The 18,297-nt window shown below is 32.1% G+C and overlaps 1 long non-coding RNA gene across 1 annotated transcript; it reads left to right on the plus strand.

Annotated features, from left to right (window-relative positions):
- Positions 1 to 15,128: 15,128 nt before the first annotated feature.
- Positions 15,129 to 16,721, plus strand: LOC144301604 (uncharacterized). Its single transcript, XR_013368367.1, has 2 exons — positions 15,129 to 15,282; positions 16,429 to 16,721. It is a non-coding gene; the product is annotated as an uncharacterized LOC144301604 (long non-coding RNA).
- Positions 16,722 to 18,297: the final 1,576 nt, after the last annotated feature.

Here is an 18,297-nt window from a genome sequence, read left to right on the forward strand (position 1 = left end):
ACAGTTGTATTATGCCCTGCTATAAGTTAAAAATTCCACTAAGGGTATATAATTACTATCTAATCTAATAATGGCTATCCTTCATTTACTTTATGTCAAGGACTGTTTTTAAGAACTTACACTTATTAACTCATTTAGTCTTGATTATCATTCTCAGTTGCCAAAGAAGTAACCTAAAACAGGAAGAAGTTTAAGAAATTGCTGAAGGTTTCACAGCCACTATGTTATAGATCCAGGTTGCAAACCTATGGAATCTAGAAACAAAGTCTTTGTGCTTAACTATGAATATATACAACATCTAATAGAAAGTCATGACTTTAATATTTTGTAGTTTAGTATATGGTTAAGATACCTATTTTAGTCAGTTAGTTAATTAATTAATTAATTTATTTATTATTTATATCGTCTTAATATGATTTTGTAATGAATAACGCCAACATTAAATGCTATAAGATTTTCATAAAGAGGATAGTAACTTGGATGAGATAGACTTCAGTCAATAGAAGAATGTAGGTTGGGGTTGAATTCAAGAGAATAAGGGGAGGTATTGCTGAGTAGGATCTATATTATGAGCTCTAGTTAGAAGGAAGATGAAGTAATTCAATGGAAAATAGATTGTTCAAAGTGGTATAAAGATAAGATACAATATATCCATCATTGCTGTTGAGATGAATATTAATACTCATATAATTTTGGAAAGTGAATGGCATTTTTTAAATATAAAAGAAAATCCAAAACTCAAATCGTAAAGGTTAATCTGACTACATTTTCAAATATTAAAATATTCTTTACTATAAATAGAGAACGAATGATAAACTGAAAAAGTATTGGCAGCATACCAAACAAAAGGGCAATATAATGTATTTGTACATGAATTAAAAATAGTAAATCAACAAAATCAAGACCAATATAACAATGTAATGATAGTTAAAATCTACCATGAAAAAATTTACAAAAGAAATACATAGTTATTACACAGGGTATTATTCATAAAAAATATTAAATAATGTTTTATTTGTTTTTATACTGTTATTCTGTCCAACAAATTGCCAAAGATCATTTTAAATGATAACACAGGTATTACAGAAATATTATAAAAGTGGCATTTTCTTCCAGAGGAAGAGTAAAGTGTCAAATACATCCAGGAAATAAATATGATATGTATTAGGAATATGAAAACTTGACAATTTAGCATAGTCAATCCCTTTTTTAAATTCTAAATAAAACAAATTACAATGAATACATGCAGTTTTGCTTATCTGATTTATCAACATTATCAACTTAGAAATAATATACACAATATGTAAGTTTAAATTAATAGATTCTGTTAAAGTATTAGAGCACACTGTACACTCATTTAACAAAGTACAAAAATGTAGACATGGATAATTTTATATGTAATGATTTATCAGGAATTAAATAGAATAAAAAATTAAAAACATAAATTGAATTTTCAGTAAAATCTAAACTTCATTCTTAGAATATGACAGAGGTGTGGATCATAGCTAAAAGTATAAATATTGAACACTGATTTCCATGCAAGTTTCATCTAGTTACTTGTTCAAGGAAATGCCTGGTGTTTACTCTTATGGATATTTAATCTTAACGTTTTTCAGAATTTTTGTTGAATACAGATGTTTAAAAATACACCTAGCATGTGTAAAATTTCCAAAAAGATGATATCCTTGAGTAAACATTATGTAAACATCAAAATAGTTAAATAATTCATGTTCCTATCTGTGAAATCCTAAAAAAGTTAAACTCTGTGCCTCAATTTTGTCAACTATAAAAAAAAAAGTATAACTTTCTTACTTCACAGATTTGTTGTGAAGTTTATATACTAATACTCTTTTAATCCTTTAAAACTGTATTTTGCACAAGCTTTTCCTTTTGTTTGGAATACTTTAAAAAAAACCCACTATTCTCAACATAAAAAATTCTGCTCATCCTGAAAGGTACTGATTTCATGCCAACTCTTCTGGGAAGCTACATCCTGCTTCCATTTAATTTCACATCTGTTTGTTAATAATACACAATGCACTGTATTTTGTCTTTTTAGAAGTCTCTTCTCCCAAAGCTTGTGAACTCCGTATATGCATGTGATGGCCATATTTACACTTTCATTTTGTTTCTGCATATTGTTTTGTACATAAGGAAAATTAGTGTTTGCTAAAGATATCCACAGGTCACAGATATCCATTAACTAAAAAATCTTTCCAAAGTAAACAATATTTATGTCCTTAACAAATGATGTAGGAGAGAACTGTATCTGCACACCTGCTATGTGCTTTACACAATAGTGTTTTAATTAACCTTCACACAGTCCCAATTTAGTGCATAATAGCCCATTTTATCGGTGAAGAAGCTGAAATACAGTGCCTTACCCAAAACAGAATTCTCCATTTTGTTTCCAAGATATTTTTTAATTTAATTTTTAAACTTATTAAATAAAATCATTATGATTGTTAATGTAATTTATAAAAATAAGATGAAATTAAAACTGATTTATTTTCTTACATGATAGGTAATGTAATAAAAATGTTTAATATTTTTGTAAAATGATGTAATTTTGAAATTTTTAGTTAGTCTAACATTCTTCAATATGCTTTAGTTGTTTGGAGATTTTATTAGAATGCTATAGCTACCTATGTAACTGTGGTATAAGGAATATGAGGGATATTACACTTTTTGTCAAAGCCACTTAAATGGAGATTTACAACTTTGATGGCCAAAAGGGTAAACAATTTTTATGAAACAGAACATTTGAAGTTGTAACCAACATTAACAAATGTGTGATAGATACATTTTCCTTCCTGGTAGCCCTCAGGGTAAAATAATAATAATAATAATAATAATAATAATAATAATAACAACAACAACAAAAGTTATTTTATATGATCTCATATAGACATTACCTTTAATATGATGCATTTCATCATCCTCCTTTATAAAGAACAAAGAAAGGGGAAAATCAAAATCTTAAATCACTCTGTTGCTATTATCTGTTTAGGTGTGAAAAGATTAAATGATAGCTAAAGAAAAACTAATTTGGTAGCAAACATAGTAATCTGGAATTGTTTTCCTTAGTGAAATGAAAATATCCTTGCAAAATACTAGAAGTACAGTGCAATACAGCAAAATCATAACCTTCTCACAGGAAATTTTGAGTAATGCTGACCTCTAGAATGTAGGTTCTTTGGGGATATGTTTCATGACATATGCAAAAGTTTTATGAAACTGCAATACTCATATATGTTTACAATATATATGTACAATAAATAATATTTAGAGTAAGAAAATATGGTATGTGTAAAATTTTAAGTATATGAAAAATCTAACCCTTACGGTTTTGATTAGGAGCTATACTGAAGTTGTTAAATAATTATTAGCATAAGCGTGTTCAAAATTGCAAATATGAAAATATAAAGTGGAAATCATACATGTTAAATTTCCGTTTATACTATAAATAATCCTATATTTTTATTTATGTAATAATCTCAAGAAAGAAAAGCTATGAGGATTATAAAAGAAATCTATGATAAAGAGCCCAGCATGAAGCCAAAAATATCTGAAACAGACCTTTTCAAATATATAAAATATAGGTTATTTTTCTTCTGACAAGAGTATACTGGTGTCGTAATAAATAAGATCAATGTTAGAAACCAGTATGGGCTCTCAGCTGAAAGACTTTCGCCATTAATATTTTCAGAATGAGAACAGTTGGTGCCTGAGTTTAAATAGTGTGTCTCTTGCTTGCCTTTGCTTGAAATGTCATAAATAGCTGTAGTGGTAAACAGCATAAAGAAACTGTTAAAGCTTCAATATTAGATTGTGTGTTAAAAAAAGGGGTGGGGGTGGCATTCTATGTTTGAACCTGACCAAATGAATGCAACAGATTTTCAACAAAATTAAATATATTCTGCTTAACATTAAAACAAAAAGAGTGTTACAAAATAACAAGCCTTTACCATATCATTGAAGGGAAGGAAAGTCGATATGAACCATTAAAAAAAAAAAAAAAAGAGCAGAACATTCTTCCCCATCTATAGAAAACTTGGTAAAATGGTGTTTAAGATTATTAATGAGGAGTTGGTGACAGAAGTCATAAAGATGAAACTGGCACAGACACTCCCTTTCAAAGAATTCAGAATTTCAGTCTGTTAAAATCTAATTCTGGCACAAATGTAATGAGCACTAAGAGATAGTCATAATCAAAATTCTCAAAAACCTATTTCTTAATATATAGAATGCATTAGGATTTTAAAATCATTAATCTTTTTATCCATGATAAGTCATTTAAGCCTTCCATTTTCTTTCCAGATTTCAAGAAAGCTTTAATTGGATAGAAAGAAACATTGAAGCCTGAAAAACTGTTATACTTCATAGGGATAGATACTATGTCACATTAAAACCCTGGTGTTCACAGCTCTTCAAGAAAGCAAAAAAACCTCTTCATGTGCTCAAAGCCTATCCTTCTGTCATTTTTCAGTTTCCTCAAACATTCTTTTAAAATACTATATGAGTCCAGTATTTCATATGGAGAGAATTTTGTTATCTACAAGGATAAAATCACAACTCTAATACACATTGAAATGTCATACAGAGTTTATTTAAATTCTATCTCTGCCATGAGTCCTTTACAGAGCACATTTCTAGTAGTTTAGGAAGGTCCTGAAATGATTCGGTAAATAAACTAGTTCTTCTCTCAGTGTTTTATACCAATCCAGTATAACACATACAACACACAGTACACATTTCAATGTGAAAATGCTACAGCACACCCATAACCAAGCCACAATAAGTTAAATGCTTTGTTTAGATTACATGATGTAATAATTGTCCCAGTATTTCTCCGGGACAATTCTTAAAAGTGAAATTGTTTGAACAAAGGAATTACATATTTTAAATGTGGAAGCTGCTAAATTAATCTCCAAAAGTTTATACTGCCTTAAAGTCCAAACAACAACACATGAAAGTATCCATTTTTTTTTATTCTGGCTAGTTCTGGATTTTATTGCTTTTTAAAAAAATATTATGATGATTTATTTTTTGCCAAATACAGTGAAAAAGAGTATCTTAGGGGGGCACCTGAGTGACTCAGTTGGTTGAGGCATAGACTTCATTTCCCCTCAGGTTGTGATCCCAGGGTCATGGACCTAGCTTCGTGTTGTGCTCCCAACTCAGCGGGGAGTCAGCGTCCCCTTTCTCCTCCCCCTGCTCACATTCACTCTTTGTCTCTCAAGTCAAGCAATCAATCTTTTTTTTTTTTTTTTTTTTTTTAGCATGTCATAGGGGCAGCCCAGGTGGCGCAGCGGTTTGGTGCTGCCTTCAGCCCAGGGCGTGATCCTGGAAACCCAGGATCAAGTCCCACATCGGGCTCCCTGCATGGACCCTGCTTCTCCCTCTGCCTGTGTCCCTGCCTCTCTCTGTTTCTCTCATTAACAAATAAATAAAATCTTTAAAAATAAATAAATAAATAAAAATAAAGCATGTCATAGGGAGCACCTGGGTGGCTCAGTCAGTTAAGCATTTGCCTTAAGCTCAGGCCTTGATCCTGGGATCCTGGAAACAAGCCCTGTGTTGGGATCCCTGCTCAGCGGAGAGTTGGCTTGGCCTCCCCCTCTGCCTCTGCCCCTGCCCTGCTCAGGTGTGATTGGTGCTCTCTCTCTTTCAAACAAACAAACAAGAAAACCATTGCATTATTGCAATCTTGGTCAGCTGTATTTTTTTTCATTTATGAAACCTAATATGTATTTTGCCAAATTTGTGTTACTTGTTTTAAACAATAGAGACTTTGTGTTTTAATGATATCACACATTTATTCTATGTATCACAAGAGGACGCCATTAGTGATTTGTTTGGTTTTTAATTTTTTTCAACTGAGAATAATTTAATTATTTTGTAGTCTAATGTAACATTCTCTGTCTTTTCAAAACTTGAAATTTTAACAACTTTATTTTAAAATTAGACTAGCTGTATTCCAATTAATTTTCCCTTTACATAATTTCATTCACTTTATATAAGAAATTTATTGCCAAAATAACCTAGCAATGACAAAATTTTGAAGGAAAAATATCAAAGAAAAGGTGACATATTTGATAACACAAAATGCCAGTACTTTCTATCTTAAGTAAAATTTTGCAGCAGCAAAATAATCTCCACTATTTTACTTAGTAAGCTAGAAAACTACATAGATGATTAACATTTTTCACTGACATATATAAGATATGACATATATGATGTAAATATGCCTTATTTTAGCAAAGTGACACAAAATGTCATTCCATATTGCTTCTCCTTTTTCAAAGAGGAGTAACTTTTTCAAAGAGTGTAATGGATTTTTCCCCATAATAGATACCAAGGACTATTTTGCATATAATACTAAAAAATATATTTATCTCTGCCCAGTGTTTACTCTTTACATAGGTAGTTCTTGGCATTTGCAACCTGATGTTAAGGAATAATTGAGTATTAAAAAATACATAGCAAGTCTTAAAATACTAAAAAGAAAAGATTTCTGTGAATTCTAAATTCTGAAATGTTAGTAATTACTTCAAAATCATAAAATGCTGTACATGAGATATATGAAAAGTAGTTTCCTATGAAACATAATCACAGGCAAGTAAAATGATCCAATATTTGGTAGACAAACATCTGATACATTTAATAATATTACACGGGAAGCCCATGTTTGTCCATTAAGGGATATAGTTAATTTAGACATAAATCAGAAACCAAATCTCCCAAGCAGAAATCAATCCTAATTCAGTACCTAACTTTATCTTGGTTACTTGGCATTTCTGTCCCACCATAAAACTATAAATATTGCAAATCCAATCACTAGCTCAAAGGTGGCCTCTCTGAGTCTTTGTCACCTGACTCCTCAGCTATTTCTAAATCTGCAGCTTCATGTAAATGAAATCTCAGGCAGTAATCCTCGAAAGGATTTTTCAGTTCTTTTTATTCAGTGAAAAGTTCCATCCCAACATTTGCTTTCATGTGATGAACCCTGCTCTGATTCCCATTTCTATGGACAACTTTATCCTCCCAATACCCAACAGTACCCACATTCTGGGCCCCTTCTGCCTGTTTCTGGACTCAAAGTAGACCTGAAGTTTCAGCCCAACTCACCTGTTTGCATTTCCGTCCTCTTTTTGGACCACAAAGATATATATTTTTATTTGTTTAGTTGATTAAAATAGAGATTTTTCTGATTTCTAGAATGTCTGCACGTAGGAAGAAAAGATGGAAGCAGATACTAGCCAGAATGCAGCAACAAGCCAACTTCAATTCTAAGCACATCTATTTGGTTGATTCTATTTATACACGTGTACAACTCAACATATCCTCTCCATGTAGTTTTCACAGGAAAACAAACTTGAGAAAAGTACTAACATTCATCCATTGCATATTTTAAAACTATAAGAGTTATTAACAAGGTGAGATATATATTTGAAAGGAAATTCACATAAACATTTGAAAAGCAAAAGAGTCATGGTATTCATTTAAAACAAACTGGACTATGACACTGAGGGAGTACGTTGTTAAGGCCTTTTATTCCTGCTACTTAAATTCTTAAATCCTGGAATGCATTATGTAAAGTTCATTGGAGCCCTCTCTAGAAGGCTAATTTTATCATAGTCCTCTTTTCGTAGGTATATAGATGTACATTTTTATACCTGCATGTTCATGATGTTGAATTTATTATACCTTTACAAATATTGCAATTTTTTTAACATCACTATTAGAGATATCTGAGGGAAGTGGAAGTGTGATGAGGGCTGGTAAGCAGGAGTGGACCGTGGATGTAAGCCAGGTAAAGCCTGAATAATTCTATAGCCTGTGTTAGACTAGGAGTTTCCAGTTCATGCAAGATGACCTTCAGCATTTTACCATGCATATTGCTAAATTCTTTGGAGGTTGAGTTTTTCTTGGTGGCAACTTTCTTTTATTAACAGAAAGTGGTTTTTCTAACCTGAGATTATAATTATAAGCTTGTATAGCTCATTCCATTTGATCCCATTTTATCTATCTTAACAAAATACAATGACTTAATATTGAGTTACAACTACACATTCATAATAATGCTTTCTACTGGAATAAACAGATTTCTACTCTTCTGTTTAATTTCATGTAATGTCAGAATGCATACTTTTGAATATTGTCAATTAATGAGTTAATTATGATGAATCTTGTTCTGATCTTCTGAGTTTTAAATTCCTTTTGATTATTTTGATTACTTTTTGAACCATAAATGTTCATTTATAATATATGATTTCCTTACTCAACTAAATATACTATATTATGTATTATATCAAGTTTTGTATACAACTAAATCTCCAGTATCTCATTTTGCATAACTGCACTTACTATTACAGACTAAAATGCAAATGACATTTTTTAAAATTAAAGACCATTGATCATCTTTTTTCAATTTCATTATATATTTTTTTTATTTTAAAGACATTTAATTTAAAAAAATCAAAATTTAGGATGAAAATGTGAGGGAAATGATGGGATTCCATATTTAGTCTTTACCAAAGACAATACAGGTTTATCCTGCTTTCTGCCCTCCTCTAAGTCCTACCAATTTTCTATAATCTGTGCTTTTACTATTAAGATAAATTAAAACATCTTAAATACCCAGCAGTACAATTACTGGATCATATGGTAGTTCTATTTTTAAATTTTTTAAGGAACCTCCATACTGTTGCCCTCTGCAGTGGCTGCACTAGTTTCCATTCCCACCACCACGGCACAAGTGTTACTTTTTCTCCACATTATTCTCAATACTGTTGTTTCTTGCGTTTTTGTGTTTCTGCTGCTGTTGTATGAAGTAGTCTATAGATGTCAATTATATCCTGTTGATTGATGGTACTGTTGAGCTTAACTATATCCTTCCTGATTTTCTGTCTGCTGTACCTGCCCATTTCTGAGAGAGAGGCATCGAAGTCTCCAGCTATTATAGTGCATTCACCTATTTCTCCTTGCATTTCCATTAGTTTTGTCTCACATGGTTTGATGCTGTGTTGTTAGGTACATTCATGTTAAGGATTGTTACATCTTCTTCAGTAATTGACCCCTTTATCATATGTGATGCAATTCTTTATTCCTAATAACTTCTCCTTGCTTTGATATGTACTGCATCTGAAATTACTATTGCTACTCCTGCTCTCCTTTGATTAGTGTTAGAATAATAATCTTTTTCTCCATCCATTTACTTTGAATCTATATGTGTGCTTATATTTAAAGTGGGCTTCTGGTGGACAACACATGGTTTATTTTGTTTTTAATCCACTTTGAGAATCTTGGACTTTTAATTAATACATTTAGGCCATTATTGTTCAAAGTAATTAGTAATGTACTTAATTGAATATCCACCATATTGATTACCATGTTCTATTTTTGCTCTTGTTCAGTGTTCCTACTTTTGTCTTCCACTCTTGTTTAACTCTTGGGATTTTAATTTAGTACTGTATAAAATTGCATTTTTTTGTTCATTCTTAGCATGTCTACTTATATATTTTTCTTTACTTTTTTTTAGTGTTTGCCGTAGAGTTTAATATATAGACAGATATTTACAACTAACAAGTTCACTTTGAAATAACATTATACAACTTCACAGGTGGTATGAGTACCTTATAATAACAAAATAATCCTATTTCTTTCTCTTGTCCCTGTATCATTACTCATTTCATTTATATGTAATTACACATTGGATTATTCATTTTATGTATACTGTGTATGTTTATGTATATATCATATATGTGTATATGTGCATATAAGATATACATAAACATACATAATCATTTATTGTTCCTATTAATATTTTGAACAAATTATTATCTATTACATCAATGAAGAATAAGAAAAATAGGCTTTACTTTACCTTCGCTTACTCATTCTTCAGTGATCTTTCCTTATTTAGCTTGAGTTTCTGACTACATTTTTATCCTTCTCTCTAAAGAACTTCTTTTAACATTTATTTCAAGGAGAGTCTGCCTGCAACAAACTCCCTCAATTTTTGTTTGTCTGAGAAAGTCTTTATTTCTTCATTTTTGAAGGATAAATTTGCATGTTACAAAATTTTAGGTTGGTGAATTTTTTTTTCTCTAAAACATTTAAATATTTCATGTTTGCTTTTTTATCATTTGCATGGTTTCTGAGAAGTCTGATATAATGCTTACCATTGTTCCTCTATAGTTAAAGTGTTTCTTTTTCTTATAGCTGCTTTCAGGATTTTTTCCGTATATTTAATTTTCTGAAGTTTGAAAATGCTCTACTTAGGTATAATTTTCTTGGCATTTATTTTGCTTTGCATTTTCTGAGCTTCTTGGATCAGTATGTTGATGTCTGACATTAATTAGGAGGAAATTCTGAGATCATTATATCAAATATTTCTTGTCCTCTTTTCTTCTTCTAATATTTCTATCACGTGAATATTACACCTTCTGTGATTGTCCCACAGTCCTGGGATATTATATTCTATTCTTTCAGTCTTTTTCTCTAAGTTTTTTAGTTTTCAAGGATTCTGTTGAAATATTCTCAAATTCAGATATTCTCTCCTCCTCATCCATGTCTAGTCTAATAATAAACCCATTAAAAATTCTTTATTTCTGTTACAATTTTTGATATCTAGGATTTCTTCTTCATTCTTTCTTAGAATTGGTATCACTTTGCTTACATTGCCCATATTTTCTTGGAACCTGTCTACTTATGCATTAGAGCTTTTAGCATGTTAATTATTGATGTTTTCAGTTCCCAGTCTGATAATTCCAATATACCAACTGTCTCTGATTCTGATGTTTACTCTCTCTCTCTTCAAATTATGTTTATTGTCTTTGGGTATGTCTTATATGTTCTTAAAAGCTGGACATGATGTATGAGTAAAAGGAAGTGCTGTAAAAAATAAGCCATTAGTAATAATATGTTAAATTTTGAGGGAGTGGAAAGCCCTATAGTCCTACAATGATGTCTTTGTCTTTTTTGTGAGCATGTACCTCTGGACTATGAACTCAAAAGTTCTTCTCGGTTCTTTCCCCTACATGTAGGTAGACAGAATGGCTAGAGGGGTTGGAGTGGGCTATTTTCCTTCCTACTTAGAAGGCTATTTGGGGCTGAAGGTTGGGTATTTCCTTTATCCACATGAAAAGGTAGAGTTGGCTGGAGTTGAATATTTCTGTTTCTCCCACCTACAAGTCTAGGAATGGCTGGATTAAGGTTTTTTTCTTTCTTCCAGGTTACTTCAGCCCTGATAAAACCTCAGCAAGTTAGGCTCTGGTAAAATAGCTCCTCCTAAAGACAGGCCTTCTTAAGAATAACATAGTCCTCTGGCATAATTAAAACTGTTCCTTTCTTCTCCCCTTTCCTATAGCAATAGGAACCTTTTCTCCAGTATTTACTATGAAAACTTGGTTGAGCTCATTGTAGTAAAATTCACTAAAGTATTAGAGCCCACCTAAAACTGGGTCCTTACTGGAGTTTTTAAATCTCAGGTTTTCCACATTGATCCTCCCACAATTCATCAATGACAGTTTGTTTCCTTCTCCTGGTTCCTGAAGTAGTTTCTCCTTGTGAATCTTTCCACTCTTCCTATATTTACCTTGTATTCTCTCCAGTCTTTGGCACAGTAGTTTTCCCTCTGTGCTTATTTCAGTCATAAATTCAAAAAAAGTTGTTGATTTTTTAGTCTGTTCATCTTTTTGCCTCTTGGTGGGATAGAGTGGTGATTTCCAAGCTTTTTACATGCAGAATGGGAATTGATTTTTTTAACCTACATTCAGAAAAACATAAAGAAATTTAAGTATTAGACAGAAATAAGACAAATTTTCCCTCATAATTCTGTTTTGTATTTGACTCTCTAGAATTTTAGATCTTTTAAATTTTTTGCTCTTATGTTTAATTATTGTTAAGGTTTTCAAACTTGTAGGGACTAAATGCACAAACTTTTACATGCTTTTGAGTGTAATTTGTGTCTTACTCCCTAAGACATGTGGTATGAAAGTAACTCAAATTCAAAGGAGAAATTTTACTCTACACAAAAGTGAGAGTAGTTGATGTAGACCCATGATGAAATCAAGAAGCCAATCCAGAAAGTTCAATTACTATGAGAAGTAGTACAGGGACATGACAAAGATAGAAAATCTCTGCCTCTTCTCTCTCTGTCCCTCCAATTAAGATATGGTTAAAAAGATATTAGAGAAAAAAATTATAATAGAGTAGATTTGTGCTGTTATGTTCTATGAAGAATCTAATATAACCCCTTCCTATATAAATTCAACTCCTACAAAGACTATTTGAAGCTTGATTGTTTCATTTTATTAAAGTGGATTTTTTTAAGACTTTGTTCTCCTTCAGGATTAAATAAAACTGGAAAAGAAAGCAACCATGAAGGAAAATAGACTGCCAGGATTTGTGAGAACTTTGTGGAAAAATCCATCTGCAACTGTTCTGGAATAAAGACAATAGATGGTTCTAAGTATAATGATCAAGGTCATCCTGCAATGGTTTAGTAGAGGAAGTTTTATGTGCTTTGTAGATGTATAAAAATGACTGCATCGCAGTGAACTAAAAGTTCTGTCTTTATGCTTTTCATCAGCATGGTGATGAAAATATATAAAGAAATATAACTTTGTAAACTCATACCAAACCTTGTTGAATGCTTAGTGTCCATGCTTATAGTCCATTCTAATGGTGACTGAATGTGATAGTGACTAATATCAGAAAATATATTTTCTAATTCTCCTTGTAAATAATCAAGAGGGACAATTTGAAACTCCCTTGCTTTATTCACTGCTCTATTTAACCATCATATTGTTCTCTTAGAGAGATTCATGAAACTTGCTCTTGAGTAAGTTGGCTTTCTCTTAAATTAGACTAATAAATAAATGCATTCTTTACATAGATGGTTTCAGTGGTTCTAGATTATTTTTTAACAGCACTAATCCAAACCACTAATAAACCCTAACCAAGACAGTAAGATAAAATGGGACATGATGCATTAATGTACAATATTACCAAGAAATTGAATGAGAAGAGAAATAACAATTAGATTAGCCATAGCCATGTAAAAGCAGGCACCTGAGATGATGCATTGCTGATATTAAATATTGGCTTTATCTACTATGTGTGGTAAATTTATTAATAAAAACATAAGTTTTCAGGGACGCCTGGGTGATTCAGTTGGTTAAGTGTCTGCCATCAGCTCAGGTCATGATGTCCCAATCCTGGGATGGAGCCCTGCATTAGGTTTCCTGCTCAGCAGGGAGTCTGTTGCTCCCCCCCCCCCTTTCTCACCCTCTCGCTCCCTCTCTCCACCATCCGTTCTCTCTCTCTCTCTCTCTCAAATAAATAAATCTTTATTTTTTTTACTTTTTATTCATTTATTCATGAGAAACACAGAGGGGGGAGAGAGAGAGAGGCAGAGACACAGGCAGAGGGAGAAGCAGGCTCCACACAGGGAGCCTGATGTGGGACTCGATCCCGGGACTCTAGGATCAGGCCCTGGGCTGAAGGTGGTGCTAAACAGCTGAGCTCCCCCAGCTGCCCTAAATAAATCTTTGAAAAAATAAAATAAACGTAAGTTTTCAGAAGCAAAGCACTTTTTCTAGGCAACACATTTGAAGAAAACTATATCACAAGGGCTTTTAAAAACTATTGATATAATACAAATAATTTTCAACAAGTCTTCTGTGGAAATAAATACTCAATACTAATACAGTATGGATGTGGTGAACACAACTTCTCCCCACATTATATTGACAAGAATCAGATTCATGGTACAGCCTAAAAGGAAAGATGTTCAGTAAGGTGATCTTCTATAGTCATAAAGAAAGTAAAAAGACTTGACAAGAATAATATCTCTGCCTCAGTTTACCCTTCCACTCACCAATTATATAACTCCTCTATTTCCTCTCACTTCAAACAGTTCCTCCTCAGGAGGTTTAACCAAAGTCCCATCCAATTCCCAAATTCAGCTTGAAATTTAAGATTTCTTTTTGATACGTAATCTTCTTATCATCCTCAGATAAGGCTACTCTTAGACTGACAGAGAGAGAGAGAGGAGAGAGAGAGACCTACCTTATTAACTTCCAATACACAATGATGGAGCTCAAATAAAATAACATTAATAAGGTTTTTTAAACTCTCAGTAATAATATGAGATGTGATACTCAGCTGTCCTAACAATGTTGGTCCATAGGATGTTTGAATCCTATGCAGCCATAATTGCAAAGGACTTCTCTGAGAGAGAGAAATGTTTCTTTATTAATTATACATCTGCTGTGGGAATCCTTTGTCCAAGGATATTTGACTCTGTATTATGGGAGGTTCTTTATTTACATCTCATGGCCATGTCTCAAATAGGTGTTGTGGAATATCACATGTTTGGTAAGCATTGGCAGCTCCCTTCCTGAATATGTAAAGAAGAAATATATTTGTTTCCTGTCACATTCAGTTAAGGCTTTTTGAGTCCAAGCTGGTGATTTCTTGCCTGTAGATTTCTCTCAGTATTTCAGTAGGGTTCTTTTTACTTTCAGTAAATTTCTTATGCCAACAAATCCAAAATTCTTTCCTAAACATTACACATTACTCTCAAACCTGGCTTACACACTTTCTGCATACACCCAGTCCTTCTCTCATCACTGGTAACTATTTTGAAGCTATCCAGAAAAGAGAAGGAAGGACTGCTCTTTTAATCTTTTGTTTATCTTGAGTCATTTTATTTAGCTGAGAAGTTTGACTACCATTTTTCACTGAAAGCATTAATAAATCCTATTTCTTACTCTTTGGGGTCTACAAGAAGGCAATGTTTTCAATCAGAAAGAATGAAGAAACAAATATGCCATCCTTATTCTCTTCCAACATCTGATCTGCTTTTTCTCCCCATTGGCCAAAAGCAATTCAATTCCAGGGAGCACAAGACACCTCTGGGGCAGGTAAGCCTGCCAGGATACATGGGATGGAGAATGGAAAGTGGATTTGGAGAGGCAAATGACAACTAGCACAGAATGTGTTTCTTATGTTTTCTTATATATGGATATGGAACACTGTGTTCTGTAATTCCAGCTTAGTTCTTTCTTAAATTCTGTGTTATTTTTTTTAAATTATTTATCCATTTGAGACAGAGAGAGAGAATAGAGGTGAATGGGAGGAATAGAAAAAGAGGGACAAGCAGACTCCACATTGAGTGCACAGCCCAACGCAGAGCTTGATCCTAAGACCCAGAGATCATGACTCCAGCCAAAACCAAGAGTTGGACCCCTAATCGACCTAGCCACCCAGGTACCCCTAAACTTTGTATTATTAAAGGACACAATTTCCACTTCATACACAAAAACATTTAGTAACATGTTCTTCATTAAAGTTAATACAGTTTTATAACCTTTCAAATATATGATTAAATTTTCCTTTAATTCTTTTTAAATGTACTGTCAGCCTCAGAGTCATTCAAGATTTTTATCAGTTTTTTTTTAAGATTTTATTTATTTATTCATGAGACACACACACACACACACACACACACAGAGGGAGAGAGAGAGAGGCAGAGACACAGGCAGAGGGAGAAGCAGGCTCCATGCAGGGAGCCCAACGTGGGACTCGATCCCGGGACTACAGGATCACACCCTGAGCCGAAGGCAGACACTCAACCGCTGAACCACTGAGGCATCCCAGATTTTTGTAGTTTTGAAATCACAGTTAAAATTGCCTGAAATTCTCAAAATATACCAAACAATACATCCAAAGTAATTTGGGAATTTTTTTAAAGAAAATTTTAAAAAAGGTATCCTGACATTTCTCCCATAAAATATTATTAATTGATGGATATAATGTAGTACATATTAGAGTTATTCAACTTATAATATGTAAAGGTTTTGTTAATGTTAAAATAGAGCTTAAATAAATATATGAGAAGAACTTAAACTTTTGTCTTTCATGATTTTGACTTTGATAATGGCTTATTGGAATTTCAAGGTTGCCAAGAATACATATAGGAGAAACACCACTGTGATTCTAGTAAACTTTGTATATTTTACATAATACATTGCCAATTTGAAAAAGAAAATGAATATGCTAGTATGGCTTTGATTGGTGATAGTATGAACTTATTTAGAGATTATAGAAGGAGACAAAGAAATCATTCTCATTAGTTTTAAGCATAACAAATTAATAATGTTTGATTCTGTTGGTCCAGAAAACTCAAATAAAAGCCCTTTGTGAGTAAAAAGGAAAAAAATGATAACATAGAAGCATGATATAGGATATAGCAAAACAAATTTATATTCGTATTCTGCTTATAGAGTTGTTTTATAAAATGTATAAATAAAACTTATTTTAAATACCATCATGCAGATTCAATATAACTTCTTTGGAATGAAAAGGTACATATCTTTTAATGCCTTGCTGTTACATGTTTCTGCTTTGTTTCAGATGTCATCATACTCTATTAATAACAGTAAATAAATGGATACGAAGAGATTGACTCAGACTACTTAGTGGAAGAACAATAACAATCTTCAGAAATGTTTAACTTTATTTTAGCACTTGCTTGCTAGTATTATTTTAGCCACTTCTAGTATCTTGCTGAGGATTGCTAAAAAAAAAAAAAAAAAAAGTTAGCAATTTGTGGAAATGCCATCATGTTAATGCGTACAGCTTTTTTCCTGTGCACATTTTGTAAAATAGCATACTTTATTTTTCTTTTGTAGATTGCCAAAATAAAATATGTCAGGGAGTTTTCCTGTGTAAAAGCTTGGTGTTATCATTTTTCCCCTTGCAATTTTGTTGGTAATTCATTTTTAGAAAAGCAATAATGATAAAGTTTACTAAAGTTTTAACTTAAATTCAAAAAAAGGTTTGAGCAGGATTTAATGTCCACTTGAATAAGAAATTACAGTTTCCTCTTCATACACAGTTTAAAATCTGCCTGGATATTTTTGCTTCAGGAAAAACTTTTGTTTTATAATCTTATATTATCCTTCCTATGACAGCCTTGTCAAAATGATTAGATGTCATTTTTGAGAAATATTCATTCAACAATATTCATTTAACAATGCATATTAGCAATAGCTTTGGAGATGCCATTGCTTTACATTTTCTTCCTAGGGCTGTAGTTTAATAGATAACTTATAACTGGAACTTAACCAGAATTCTTCTATATACATAAGACTTTATTTTTTTGCATTTCAATAATCTACTCTAATAAGAAAGACAAAAGTAAGAAGAAAACAAAGTGGCACCATGGATTGTATTGTGGAAAGAAGAAATAAAGATTCCAGAATATGTCTGAGGCAAGCATAAATTTAGCCCCAACTACTATCCTTTCATCTTACAGATGTGTACAGTAAAACACAATTGTCAGAACAAGTATCCTGAAAAGTAAAGTTAAATACACACCCACGAACACACACACACACACACACACACAAAGTCTTCAGTTATGGAAGATAAGAATCAATTATGGTCACCATATTCTAGCTATTAAAGTCAGAAATTCAACCCAAACTGGTTGAAATAAAAGAGAGACTGTTGTCCATCATGAGAGAATTGTTAGATTTGCCTGGTCTTTGGGCATGTATCTTGGTTATAGATACATATATATTTATACATTTCATGTATGTACATATATGTGACTATAACTGAATAGAACTATGTGAATACTAAATTATGTGTCTATGACTAAATTCAGCTGGATAAACATTTTACATATGTGAATAGACATGTTATGTATGGGTCTGTAACTGAAAATAAAATAGTGCCATTTTTAAATGTGATTGTGTCCAATGATTCTATTCCAAGCTACGTAAAATTCACAAAAGCTTAGTTGTTTTTGAAAAATATTGAAGAGTCTAAGAAGGTTAAAATTTGCAGCAATTTAATTACTCAAATAGTCATGAGTCTTGTGATGATAAGATCTACTCAACTTTTTAGGGCACTGAATATCTCATTGAATCCATATATCATAGAGCAAATTAAATTATTTAAAGTACACTTAACAAAATTCTTTTCAGAGAAAATTTGGGATAGAGAAAGAAATACTTGAATCATTTAATAGTGAAAATTATTGAATAACATCAAAATCAAGAATAGAGAAGGGATCAATAATATGCTGCGCACTATTTACCAAAGTTTGCAACTTTATCTCTGGTTACAGTGAATTCTCAATGAATGCCAGTGGCCCCTCAATCAATCAAAGTGTATTTTGCAAATGATAGCAGAATTTAGCTATTAATAATGGAGTAAATGCATGCAGTTTTTCATATTTACATAGTACACTATGGTTTGGGGATATGTTTTTTA

The sequence above is a fragment of the Canis aureus genome, chromosome 30, assembly GCF_053574225.1.
Source record: "Canis aureus isolate CA01 chromosome 30, VMU_Caureus_v.1.0, whole genome shotgun sequence".
In the NCBI taxonomy this organism is placed as follows: domain Eukaryota; kingdom Metazoa; phylum Chordata; class Mammalia; order Carnivora; family Canidae; genus Canis; species Canis aureus.